Source organism: Eptesicus fuscus, chromosome 9 (assembly GCF_027574615.1).
Source record: "Eptesicus fuscus isolate TK198812 chromosome 9, DD_ASM_mEF_20220401, whole genome shotgun sequence".
Lineage (NCBI taxonomy): Eukaryota > Metazoa > Chordata > Mammalia > Chiroptera > Vespertilionidae > Eptesicus > Eptesicus fuscus.
The window spans coordinates 5627445-5639985 of NC_072481.1; positions in this window are offsets into that span (position 1 = coordinate 5627445).

The following is a 12541-nucleotide window of genomic DNA, read 5'->3' on the forward strand; positions in this document are numbered from 1 at the left end:
GGGCCCTGTCCCAGCTGCAGGCGCCTCCCTCCTGGGGGTGGAGGGCACAGGCTCTGGGCATCAGCTCCTGGAGGGCGTGGTGGGCACTTCGGGTCTGGGGCAGTGCCTGGGAGTCAGCACAGTGGGCAGGCCCTTGTCCCCTGAGGCTTCTCTGAGGGGTGCCTGGGACCCAGTGCCGCTTCCCTGGGCTTGGCACAGGGCCCTGCCTTGTCCTGAGTCTCGTTTGGAAGCTGGCCTTGCCTGTCCGCTCTGTGGGGGTCTCCTGAGGTCCACCGGGCCCCAGAAGACCTGGGCCAACGAAGGAGGGGGCAGTTTGGGGGCATCTACCCTGAGTGCAGCTGAAGTTGGAACCCCTGGGAGCTGCTCCCCCCAAGCTTTTGTGGGCCCCACCCCATTGCCCCCCATAGCAGCGCCCAGAGGGAGCCCTGTGGTCGCCCCACCCACCCAGAGCGGAGGGCCGGGCTTGGCTCCTTGCCTCGCCTCGGGCCCCTCGGGAGGGCTGCTTGGCCCACTAGGGCCCATGAAGCTCCAGTAATGGTTTTAATTTGTCGAACTTGTGTTTTATCCCATAAATTAGTCACTGTTTTATTTAACAGAATCAAGATATCCACAAACAATAGGCGAGTTCCAACTTGAACATTTTAATAAGACAGAAAAAAGTATATATTTTCGCGTCTGTTACAAACATATTTATGTAAATAGCCCGCGGGCTGCGTTCCAGACGGAAGAAAGAGGAGGGCCCTGGGAGCTGGGCCGGCAGGAAGGAGCTTCTGTGGTGGGGACGGCATTGAGCTGGGTGCTGGGTGCTGGGTGCTGGGCCGCAGGGGGCCCGGGGGCACAGGACAGGCAGCCCCAGTCCGAGGCGCCCAGCCAGGGGAGGACCGCGGCGGACTTCCAGCCTGTCCTCTCCTCAGGACAGCGGTGTGGCCCTTGCAGGAGTGACACGCACTGAGCCGTCCTCAGAGTGGAGGAGGCGGTGGGGGCCCGGGAGGTCTGGCCCCCTGGAAGGAGGTGGGCTCAGGGCAGAGCTGGCGAGACAGTGCAGAGGATGGGGTTTCATGAGAAGGGGTCACCATTCCGGGGTGTCAGGGTCAGTGAGCGGGAGGAGAGTGCTCCCACTCCCCGGGCTTCTGGGGCAGCCCCAGCCATGGTGCCACCAGGGCCTGGGGGAGCCCCAGACCCGGGAATCGGCCCCCTCTGGCTCTGCCCCCACGTGCTGCAGGCAGGAGCCGAGCCAGCATCCGGATCGGATCCGGGTACACGCCGTTCCCAGCCCAGCAGGTCCCTGCAGGAAGGAGGAAGGAGCTGAGGGAGGAGGCAGATGGATGACCCTGCCAAGCGCCTGCCCAGTAGCCTTGGCTGACAGAGGAGCGGGCTGCCCAGGGTCGGGGGGCCTGGGGAGCTCACGGAGCCCGTGGGGTCTTTGCCGGAAGCCTGATCGCCTCTGCCCAAAGGTGGCTCGAGTCTCCTGTGGGGCCTTCAGGCAGGGCTGAGGGGGGAGGCCGTCCTTCAGGCCCCCCCGCCACCTGCCCCCAGCCCCCTGGGGAACTTGGCCTCATCCCAGGGGTGAAACTGGCCCTCCCCCTTCTCTTCCAGGGTTGAAGGGTCACCAACGCCCCCTCCTCCCCGCCTGGCACACGCAGCTCAGCGGGGCTGTGCCACCCTGCACGGCTGGGTCACCGCCAGCTGCTTGGGGCTGATTTTAAAAATAAAAGATAACCTGATAGATTTTTTTTTCCAGTTTTTATTGAGTGAAAATGTCAAACCTTGCATCAGTCATGCAAAAAAAAAAAAATCAAATAAATAAAACACATATATTAAATTTCTAATAGCACTAAATTCAAGTGGAAAAATATTCAGTTCTTAATAACCAGGTGCCGAGGAGACCAGATTCAAGTAATCAGAGCACACGCTGTTCAGTTCGGTTCTCACGTTCTGCGTTTTTTGTCTCAAAACCTCTCTATATATCTCTATATATCTATATATGTATATACATATAGATATATACACACATATGTGCATACATATTATTTTATATTTATATATATACACATACATAGTTATAAAACATTAAAAAGAGCATTGGTGGATCAAGCATTGTTTTCCCCACAGAAAGAAAATAAAACAAAAATTACACATTAAAATTCAAAATGAGCTAGCAATGGCTTATAGTCCTAGTGTGCAATATGAAGGTTACAAAAGGCTAGACTTCGCACTGTCGGCGTCTTCTTTTTTTCTTTTCTTTTTTTTTTTTGTTTTGTTTGTTTTTGTTTGATTTTGCTACATTGAAAAATGTTTGTTTTTGTTTTTTTTTCTTTACAAAACTTCCTCCACAGACTCCCCGGTCTGTGGCCGGGCACCGTCTGGGCGAGCGCTCAGCAGCAGCACGTGGCGCCCACAGCATTCAGGAGGCTCTGGTGGGGCTGTCCTAGAAACGCGATGTTTCCCGGTGAATCAGGCACACTCCGTCTGACCGTCCTCCTCCCCGCTCCCTCTCCAGTTCCCATGATCCTGGCTTCTGGCTGTGGGCAGGCCAGAGGACAAAACAGAAAAAAAAAGGGAGAGAAATAGGACGCCACGGCCCCCAGTTGGGTAGGGCTCCCCTGGGCGACCTGTAGGGAGGTGGCTCTGGGTGACAGGCCTCCCCCCAGACTGGGCCTTGCTCTCTTCGTGTGGCCAGAGTCTCAGGGGCCCCCCGGAGACCAGCTGGGAGCCTGGAGTGGAGAGGAGGTGGACAGGAGGGGCCCGGTCCTGGGTCCCTGTCACCCTCATGGCCACTGGCCAGGCGGGGCCGCTCTGGGCCTGGTGATGTCATCTCCAGGAAGGGGGGATGTTTTGAAAAGGGAACCAAATCTGGGTGGGTAACACCAACAAAGAAGCATCCCGAACAAAATAATAAACTGGGAAAGAAAAGGAAAAAAAAAAAAAAAAAGCCCTATAAAGCCACACACATAACCAATAGAGAAAAACTCAAATGTTAACTACAAACTTGTATCAATGGTAATAGTCCTTTTCTCTGGCCTCTAAAAAATTCAAGTGAAAAGTTGGAATCACGTAGCTCCCGTCAGTGCTAGTGCGGAGAGGGCCTCGGACTGGTGAGGCCACAGACACACGTCAAACAGCCCGAGCGCCATTGCACTGTCTCCAACCTCAGGGCTGGCGGAGGCGGGCGGCGCCCTCACCATCCCCCTGCTTTGCTCTCTCTTTGTTCTATGTAGAATAATAACCTTGACAGGAAAAATACTGTACAACTTTCTTGCATTTTTCCCCCCATTTTGAATATTAAAGCCCCAGTCCCATCTTTCCTGGCTGAGACCTGGTGGGCTCAGCACCCCAGGCTGGCTCCTCCTTTAGGAAGGAACAGCCTTTCCCGGGGCTGGTGCGGGGCAGTCACCAGGCAGGCCCAGGGGCGCCCCTTCCGTCCCCCGCCCTCAGGGGCAGGTGCCGGGCCGGGCCCTGCCGTGGGGACAGGGACCAGGGAGCTCCTAATTCCATGAGGTTTCCTCCCAGGTCCCGTGTGGTCTCCTTGCTGAGGCCTTCTGCCCCGCCCTCCCCCAGGGCCAAGGGAGGGCCTGCCAGATGCTACAGGTGCGGCTGCCTCTGGTGGTTGCGGGTGGGGGTCCCAGTGACCCCCAGCACCCGACCCCGTCCTGAGCAATAAGGAATCCCACTGGCGTGGGCTTGGGGCCCGGGGAGGGTCGCTGGGGGCAGCTGCCCAGGGTCTGCGCCCGCCTCGCCCTCGGGGGGCCCTGCTCCCCTCTCCTGCCCCGGACAAGAGCACCTATTTCCCTGAAGAAGATCCGACCTGCAGCCAGAAAGGGGCCCCCGCAGCCAGGCCTTCCACACGCGGGCTGCGGGGCGGCGGGCGCGGGGCGGCCCGGAGCACCAGAGGGCCCCGCCTCTGCCCTGAGACGGACTCGGGGTCCGGAAGCACCGGCGGGGCGGCGAGGGGGGCGAGCCCGGGGCGCCCCGACGCCGGAACCACGACAAACATCTAGCTCTGTACAGAGGGAAGCTTGACGTATAAATACCGTTTCTTACAAAATTAATAACAACAATAACAATAAACAAAGAGGCGAGCCCCCGAGGCGGGCGGCCGTCCCTCCGCGGGGCCCGGCGGCTAGGGCGAGGCGGCGGCGGCGGCGGGGGCGCGGGGGCGCGCGCGGGGGCGCGGGGGCGCGGGGGGCGCAGGAGCGCCCAGGCCCGCCCGCTCCGGGCTCCGCGCGCCCGGCCCCGCCTCGGGCAGCGACTCCTCCGAGTCGGTGCGCAGGTCCTCGTCGTCCTCCTCGTCGTCGTCGTCGTCCTCATCGTCCTCGTCCTCTTCATCCTCGTCCTCGTCCTCCGCCTCCTCGTTCAGCTCCTCCTCGTCCTCCTCGTCCTCCGCGGACGACTCCCCAGCCGCGGGGCCGGGCGCGGGGGCGGGGCCGGGGCCGTCGCGGGCCGCGGGGCCGTCGGGCGGGCCGGGGTCGCCCGCGTCGCCCAGCTCCAGGCCCAGGCCCGCGGCCCGCTGCAGGAAGAGCAGGGAGCCCGCGGGCTCGGGGCCCAGCGGCAGCGAGCTGTCCAGGCCCCCGGCCGGGCCGGGCGCGGGGCCGTCGGGGCCGGGCTCGCCGCGCTCCTGCTTCTCGTGCTTGCGCTTGTGCGAGTCCATCTGCGACATGCCCACGACCGTGTGGCGGCAGCCGGGGAAGGTGCAGTGGAAGTGCGAGCACTTGAGCTTGTACTTGCAGTCGGGCACGGCGCAGTCCGCGCTCGAGCTGAACTGGCAGAAGCCGGCCGCGCTGATCACGTCCTGCTTGCCGTGGTGCTTGCGGTGCGCCGTGACCTTGGTGCTGTCCGTGCAGCGGAAGCGGCAGCGCAGGCAGTGGAAGTGCGTGCTGGTGCCCGAGAAGGGGCAGTCGGCGAAGTGGCAGCTGAGCGAGGCCTTGAAGCGCTTGAAGTCGTCCAGCACGAGGTTGTCCACGCGGTCGTGGTGCTGCGCGTGCTTGTACATGTGCGTGCGCCCGCAGAACTTGTAGCCGCAGTTCTCGCGCGTGCAGTGGTAGTGCGTGACCTTGAGCGAGAACTGGCAGGCCGCGTCCTTGCAGTCCTCGTAGAGGTCGAAGCGCCGGAAGCCCTCCAGCATCATGCCCTCGTCCAGCATCTTGCGGGAGGAGGCCGTCTTGCGCCGCTTCCCGAACGGGGACATGTCCTCGATGATCCAGAAGCGCTTCTTGGCCCCGGAGGCCGTCGGCATGGAGATGGTGTTCCCTGGGAGGGGAGGGAGGGGAGGGCGGGGAGGTCAGTGCCCCTGCCGGCACCATCCCCGGGATCCCACCCACGTCGGGCCCCGAGTCTGGCATGGTGGCCAGAGGGCAGCGTTTAGGGACACTCCTTGTCTTCCCATGGCTGTATGGGGGGGGCTCCCACTCCCCCCACCCCCCAACAGCCCGGAGCCGGGCTTCCCCTTGCGTCATCATGTCTGCAGGGTGACCGCAGGCGTCTGCCCCGGTGCAGAGCGTGCTCGCTCTGGGGACGTGGTGGCTGCTCCCTGGCCAGTTTGGGTGGGAAGTGAGGGCCGTCCTGGCGCTAACTGAAGCTGAAGGGGGAATCTAGGTCGGAGCGTCATTACTCAAGCTGGACAGGGGGCCAGGACGCCATCGCACGCGGCCTCTAACGAGGGTCAGGCGCCCCTTCTCCACGGCTAGCCAGCTTCCCTGGGCCCGCCGGTCTGCGCGTGGGGCCGCCTGCTCCCAAAAGGGATGCCAAGCGCCTTTGGGCTGTAAGTCCTTGCCCCGGAGAGCACCAGACAGAACCTCCTTGGTACCAGAAGGTTCTTTAGGTCTTGCTGGGGTTCTCTGCCCAGTGACCTGGGAAGGGCAGTTCTGCTGATGGCTGAACTGGAGCCAGCCTCAGGCGGTGGTGGATGGTGCCTATCTGTGCCCACCCTCAGCCCCAGCTGCCTCCCTGGACTCCGGATGCCCACGGCCAGGGCTGCCCCTTCCTGGGAGGCACGGCGACCCTCAGAGCTGCAGGAGGAGGGCAGACCAGGCTGTTGGCTGCACAGTCGGGAAGGGGCAGCAGACCTGTGCTCCCTGCCCCTCACCCCAGAAACAACAGAGAAGCCCCCAGGCCTAGCCCCACAGAGTGGGGGGGGGGGGTGGACATCCTCCCGGCTCTTCCCACATGGCTGGCCTGCCAGACCCCCCTGAACCTGCCTCGAATGCCAGCCTCCACAGCACCACCCTGCTGCCCTGTCCATTCGGGACCCAGTCACCACCCTTCGCAGGTGAAGAGACACCAAGGACTGCAGGAGGTGGGGGGCCCCGGAAGGACAAGGGAAGGCCTGGGGCCTGGAGAGCCAGTGGGTGAGGAGGGGCTCCATCTGGTTATGCCGGCAGCAGAGCTTCTCACGGGCTGCATTCCACACGGGGAACCCCCTGCCCTGCTCTCAGCCATACCCCTGGGCCTGGCACTCAGGTAGAATGTGAGGGGAGAATAGATGGCGGCAGAGGCAGAGCCGGTGACAACTCCATCAAGGGACGGGGGCGGGCAGGTCCGTCCATGCGGAGCAGCAGACACTGGGGGGCCAGGAGGCGGCTCTGCCGTGGCGCACGGCGCTGGGCCTGGGCACAAATCCCCCCGTGTTCTTGCTGGGCTCCACAGTTGAGGGTTCAAGGCTGGTGTCAGGACCCTCAGAACCCCGAGTAGGTCCCAGGCACTGGCAACCTTTCTGCCTCCCTGTGCCAGGCCCCAGGCGAACTCCCAGGCCCAGAGGGGCAGGCTTTGGCCTAGGAAGCTGGGGGTGGGGCAGGCACAGCCTCTTGGGGCTCTAGCCAGTTCCGGAGATGGGGTGAATCCCAGGGGACCCTGGTGGCGACCTTGTGCCCTGCCCAGTCTGAGCAGCAGCTGAGAGGAGCAGACCTTGGGTGAGAGACTAGGCTCTCTGGTCTCCAGGGTGCTGGGCTGTGAGGGGGGGTGGGGGGGCGGTGTCCCTGACCTTGGCCCAGAGGCCACAGAGAAAGGCTCGGTCCGGAGCCCCGGCCTCGAGGGTTGGCTGGGGCGACAGACACTAGTGAGAGGCACGTGTGCGTTACCTGCGGCATCCTGAACTAGGGGGACGTCACTTTTTACTGGAGTTGGAGTGGCAGTGACTGGCGGGAAGCTGGGCTGGCCGCCGATGGGGTGGGCCAGGCCCCGGGTGGCTCCGAGAGTGGCGCTGAGCAGAGAGTATGAGAGACAGGGTGGAGAGAAGAGGCAGGGGAGGGCGGGGAGGGGCGCCCGGAGCACGGCCGGGGGGAAGGACGGAGCCAGTGGGGGCTGCGGAGCCACGCGGGCAGCCTGGTCACCGGCGGAGGCAGCAGGAGGAGGAAGAGGAGGAGGAGGAGGAGCCGGGCAGCCTGGAGAGGGTGGAGAAAAGCAGAAAACAAAACAAAACAAAACACACACACACACAAAAAAAACACAAAGAAGAAACAAACAAAAAAGAACCAAAATGAGAAACCCAATGGTAGAAGCAAGTATGATATGAAAATGTGTGGACAGGTGAGGAGCAGAGAGGAGCCACGGAGAAGAGAGGGAGGAGGTGGAGACAGGCTGGGAGCGCGGCGGGGCACGGGCTCGGCGAGGGCCTGGGGCCCAAGGACCGTGCTGGGGCCAATGGCAGAGGGGCCAGAAGAGGTGCCAGGGCTGGGCGGGGCGGGCGCCTGCCTCGGCCCTGGGCACTCAGGCCCGCTCACTGGCCGGGGCTGAGCTGCCTTATTCCACGGCTCCAAGCCTGGGCCTCTCCCGGGAGCCGAGACCGAGGGCAGATGCTGGGGAGTGGCACAATGGCACAGGTGGCCTCAATGACCACGGCCCAGACCACTGCACACCGGCCTGTCCTCCTTCGAGGCCACTTGACCATGAACCTGCTGTCCTAACACGGGCTCAGCAGCGCCGGCCTTGGGAGGAGGGGTCTGGCTGAGGCCGGGAGCTCCCAGGTCCCCTCTGCCGTGCGCGGCCGCCCCTCGCCCGCCGTCTCCCCGTCCCCGGCCGCCGCCCACCTGCAGCCGTGCTCTCGTTGCCCACGGGGGTGCTGGAGCAGCTCCGGTCCATGGTGGACGACTCGGAGGACACGGCGCCCGGGCTGCAGCCGGTGTAGTCCATGTACTCATCTGTCTCCGTGTCCAGCAGGCTCGGGGGGCCCTGAGAGGAAGCGGGGGGCCCTGAGCGAGCTGGGCCGTGGGCAGGCTGTCCGTCCAGGCGGCACGGCCCACCGCCTGGCAGCAGGGGCGGGACCCTGTGGAGGGCGAGGGGCGGCCCGCGGGCTGGGCTCTCACCTGGGAGGGGGGCACGCGGTCGAAGTTCTTCCCCAGCATCCTGCGCATGTGCTTGCGGGCGTGTGAGGTCATCTGGTGCTTGAGGAGGAAGGAGAACTGGCAGCCCTCGCGGATGCAGTGGAAGTGGCTGTTCACCTGGTTGTACTTGCAGCCTGTGGACACAGCCCCCCGGCATGAGCCTCCCCGGCCAGCGCTCAGGGCACCTGCTGCGTGCCAGGCACCGTTCTGGGCATGGGGAAGTGTGGCCAGCAAGGCAGAGAGCATCTGGGGAAAGGGCAGCATCCCCGTGGTGGCATTCCATCAGGAGGGCCTGTACCCACCCCACCTCCAGGAAAGGAGGCCACCGGGCTGTCCAAAGCCTGGGCCTCCCCTCCAGCCTAGCATAGAGGCAGGTGACAATGGCCCCCCTCCCCTACCCCAAACACTGAGAGGTCCATGGGACCCAGGGCAATGGGTCCTAACGACGTCCACTAGATCAGCCACCTCCCAGCAAGCCCCCTGTCTCCACACCTCCGATGGGGAGCCCAGTGCTGCCTGCCCCCAGACCTTGTTTAATGGCTGCAGTTGGCTGGCTCCCGCCCTGCCCCCTCCTACCTCTGCGTTGCTTTGGGCTGAGAACAAACAGAACAGGCGGGATTGAAACAGTATCAGCAAAGGGCAGGTGAAGGCCTGTCGGTTGCCATGGCACCTGAGCTGGCCAGGTGTCTTATATCATCCCCCAGCTTTGTTTGGCCCCAGCTACCACCCAAAACACCCAAAGTTGAGTAAATAACAGCAACTACAGAATCCCCTGACACCTGCAAACTGAGCCCAGCAACGGCATAGGCCACCCAGTGTTGACATCTGTTGCCATGGTTACCAACCCTCTCCCAGGCCATGGACTCTTTTTGAATTAATACTCGAAGGAAAGGTTTGTTCTCACCCTTCCCCTACGGAAGGGCCAGTCAGCAGCAGGCAGTGGCCCACCTCCGCTCCCCCACGTCCCGGCTGCCATGACCACCTGAGTCACAACAGGGCTCGCCCACAGAGCAGGTGTCTGCCCAGCCCGCTGGCTCCCACCTGCCGCCAGGCTCCAGGCCCTTCTTGGGCAGGTTCTCGCCCCACCTCTGCAGCCTGTGAACACGAGGCGCTGCCCTCCTGCCTGCTGGTCCTGGAGGCCCCTCCTCGCTGCTCCCTCCCCAAGGCACCCCCAGGGCCAACTCGGGGAAGCTCTGTTCCGGGGTTAGGGGGCAGCTTCCCTGCTGGGGGTCCGATTCTCGGCAGCGGAGTTAACACGGGGGCACCTGCTGCGGAGCTTGGGGCCGTTGGTGGCCACCTCTTCCCAGCCCCATGGCCACTTCCCTCTGGGTCACCCCAAGTCTGAGAAGCTCTGGGCTTAGCCCACCATGCACCTGCTGTCCCTCAAGGCTCCTGGCACTGAGCACGTGCCGGCCACAGCAGGTGACAGAAGCGCTTCGGCTGCTGCTGCCTTCACAGCCCTCCAGCCCCGGTCTGCCCCCCTCGCCCCAGGGCCTCCTGCAACAGCGTAGAGCTTGGCACATGGCTGTTCCTCAATGAACCTCTGCTGAGTGAATGAGCGAACCACTGAACAAACCCTCGCAGCTGAAGCCACGGACACAGATCCCAGACAGGAACTTCGAGAGCTCCCAACACTCACTGGGAAGCCCTCTGGAAAGGGGAAGAGCCCGGCCGGCGTGGCTCAGTGGTTGAGCGTCGACTTATGAACCAGGAGGTCACGTTTCGATTCCCGGTCAGGGCACATGCCCGGGTTACGGGCTCGATCCCCAGTGGGAGACGTGCAGAAGGCAGCTGATCCATGATTCTCTCTCATCATTGATGTTTCTATCTCTCTCTCTCCTTCTCCCTTCCTCTCTGGAATCAATAAAAATATATATTTTTTAAAATATATTTTATTGATTTTTTACAGAGAGGAAGAGAGAGGGATAGAGAGCCAGAAACATCGATGAGAGAGAAACATCGATCAGCTGCCTCCTGCACACCCCCCACTGGGGATGTGCCTGCAACCAATGTACATGCCCTTGACCGGAATCGAACCTGGGACCCTTCAGTCCGCAGATCAACGCTCTATCCACTGAGCCAAACCGGTTTCGGCAATAAAAAATATTTTTAAAAAAAGAGAGAAAAGAAAGGGAAAGAGAACCAAGTTTAGGCCTGGACAGCTGATGAGGGCCAGGGTAGGTGTGTGCTCCAAGCCACCTACACCCCCTTCCCATGGGCTCTTGGGTTTGGACAGTTTTCCCAGTTTGACGATGCCTGGCTTGTGATATCGGTGACATTTTTAACAAAATATGGAGCCTGATGTGCGGGGGCAGGAGGTAGGTGCTAAGAGAAGTGACCCAGGGGCCAGGGCCCCCGCCTGCCGCCTGCTGCACGCCCCTGCCCCGGGCCTGGCCTTCGGTACCTAGCCGGCCGCACTCCTCGCGCTTGGTGAAGTACTTGAATCCGTTGGCTGCCCGCCGCTCAGCTTTCTCGTGCTTCTTTATGTGCCACGGCAGCTTGGTGGTGATGTTGGTCACAAAGTAGCAGCCGGTCCGGAGACAGTGGTAGTGCCCACGCATCCGGAACTCGCAGTGCTGCAGGGAGGGACAGGAAGGTCGGGACCAGGTAGGCAAACTCCGTGAGTCCCACCTGCCCAGGCCTGCGGGAGGCCCCTTGCATATGTGTCCTTCCATGCTCAGAATCAGAAAAACACAATCGGGTAAAGACCTTTCACATGCTCAAAAGTAGTACGCCCCTTTTGCCATTTGACCAAAACATCCTGCCTGGTATGGATGGCATCCTCCTCTAGACCCACACCCAGAGCAGACATCACTAATCTATCCTAGCACTCTTCTCTGCCCGCCCTGACCTAGGCAGACATCACTAATTTATCCTCGCACTTCTCCGTACCCAGACCTAGGTCCGGATTCCTCCACAAGTTCGCCATGAATCTGACCTGCCCTTCCTGTCTGGGCACGGACAGCTCAATCTTTTCATGTGTCCAATGTGCCTATTTTAAATCCAGGCCTTTGGGGAAAGGGAGCCTGACTCTTTCCAGGAGGCAGAATGAGGCCCAGGTCACAGAGGCTGCCCCGGATACAGTCACCACTGAGGGTTAGGATGAAAGGACAGACTTCACCAACCAGCACCAAGCCGAAGCCCTGCCCAGGGCCCAGGGGCAGACAGTGTCCTTTCCGGAATCTGAAGGAGGCCCATTCAAAGAGGGCGTGAGGAGCAGTCGCTGCCAGGAGGGGCTGTCCTGGGGCCGGACCCTCCCCGCCACCTCCCTGCCCCGCCCTGCCGCCCCGCTCCATGCTGACCTGGTTGGGACAGAGACACTGCAGGGAGTAGTAAGCAAACTGGTCTCGCACGTTCACCAGGTTGTTGTTGGGGTTGATGTGGTCCAGGCAGTGGGACTCGGCCTTGCCGGAGGTTTTGCAGACGTACTTGCAGTTCCCGAAGAGACAGTGGAAGTGGAACTTGTTGGCATACTTGCAGTCCGTCGCCAGGCAAGGGTCGCTGGAACGAAACCACAGCCCAGAAGGTCATTGGCATTCCCGGTGCCCTTCCCGCTGATGTCCTGCCACTTGCCCGTGTTGGGGTTCTGCTCCCCAGTCCCTGGTGGTGCAATCAAGAGGAATGGCCCCTGGGCTGCCCTCCTGCTCAACAGGGTGATTCAGTCTGTGGAGACTACAGATCCCAGCATGCATTCTTGCCTTCTTTTTGGAGCTCTGAAGGTGCATAAGGGATTACAGTGTGCAGGCTGCCCAGAGCATTGCATGCTGGGACTTGTAGTTTCCATGGCCACACCTCAGGATTACAGATAAGGATGTCTGCAATGACTTCTTGGATATGAAAATGAGGGATGGTGCTGCCAGCCCTGGCAGGATGCCCGTGAGGCCTGGCTGTCATGGCACAGGCAAGGCCCTGGATGTGGCTGACGGACAGGGTGCAGGTGGGCGGGTAGCCCTACCAGGAAGTGTTGCTACCACGGGGCCTTGGCCAGCGGGAATGGGCACCTGAGGTCAGGTCCTGCTGAGGTTCATAATTGCGAGGACTCCCAGGTCAGCTGGGGGCTTGGGGCACCCACCTACTCACAGAACCTAAGCCAGCCGAGGGACGGGGCTGGCAGGGGCGGGAGGAATGCCGGGCGGAACCTCCGTAGCTGGCCTGCCCTGTGAGTGGCAGCCCCTGCCCGGAGCAGACATCACTAATGGGTCCCGGGCTGCAGACAGGCGTGGAGG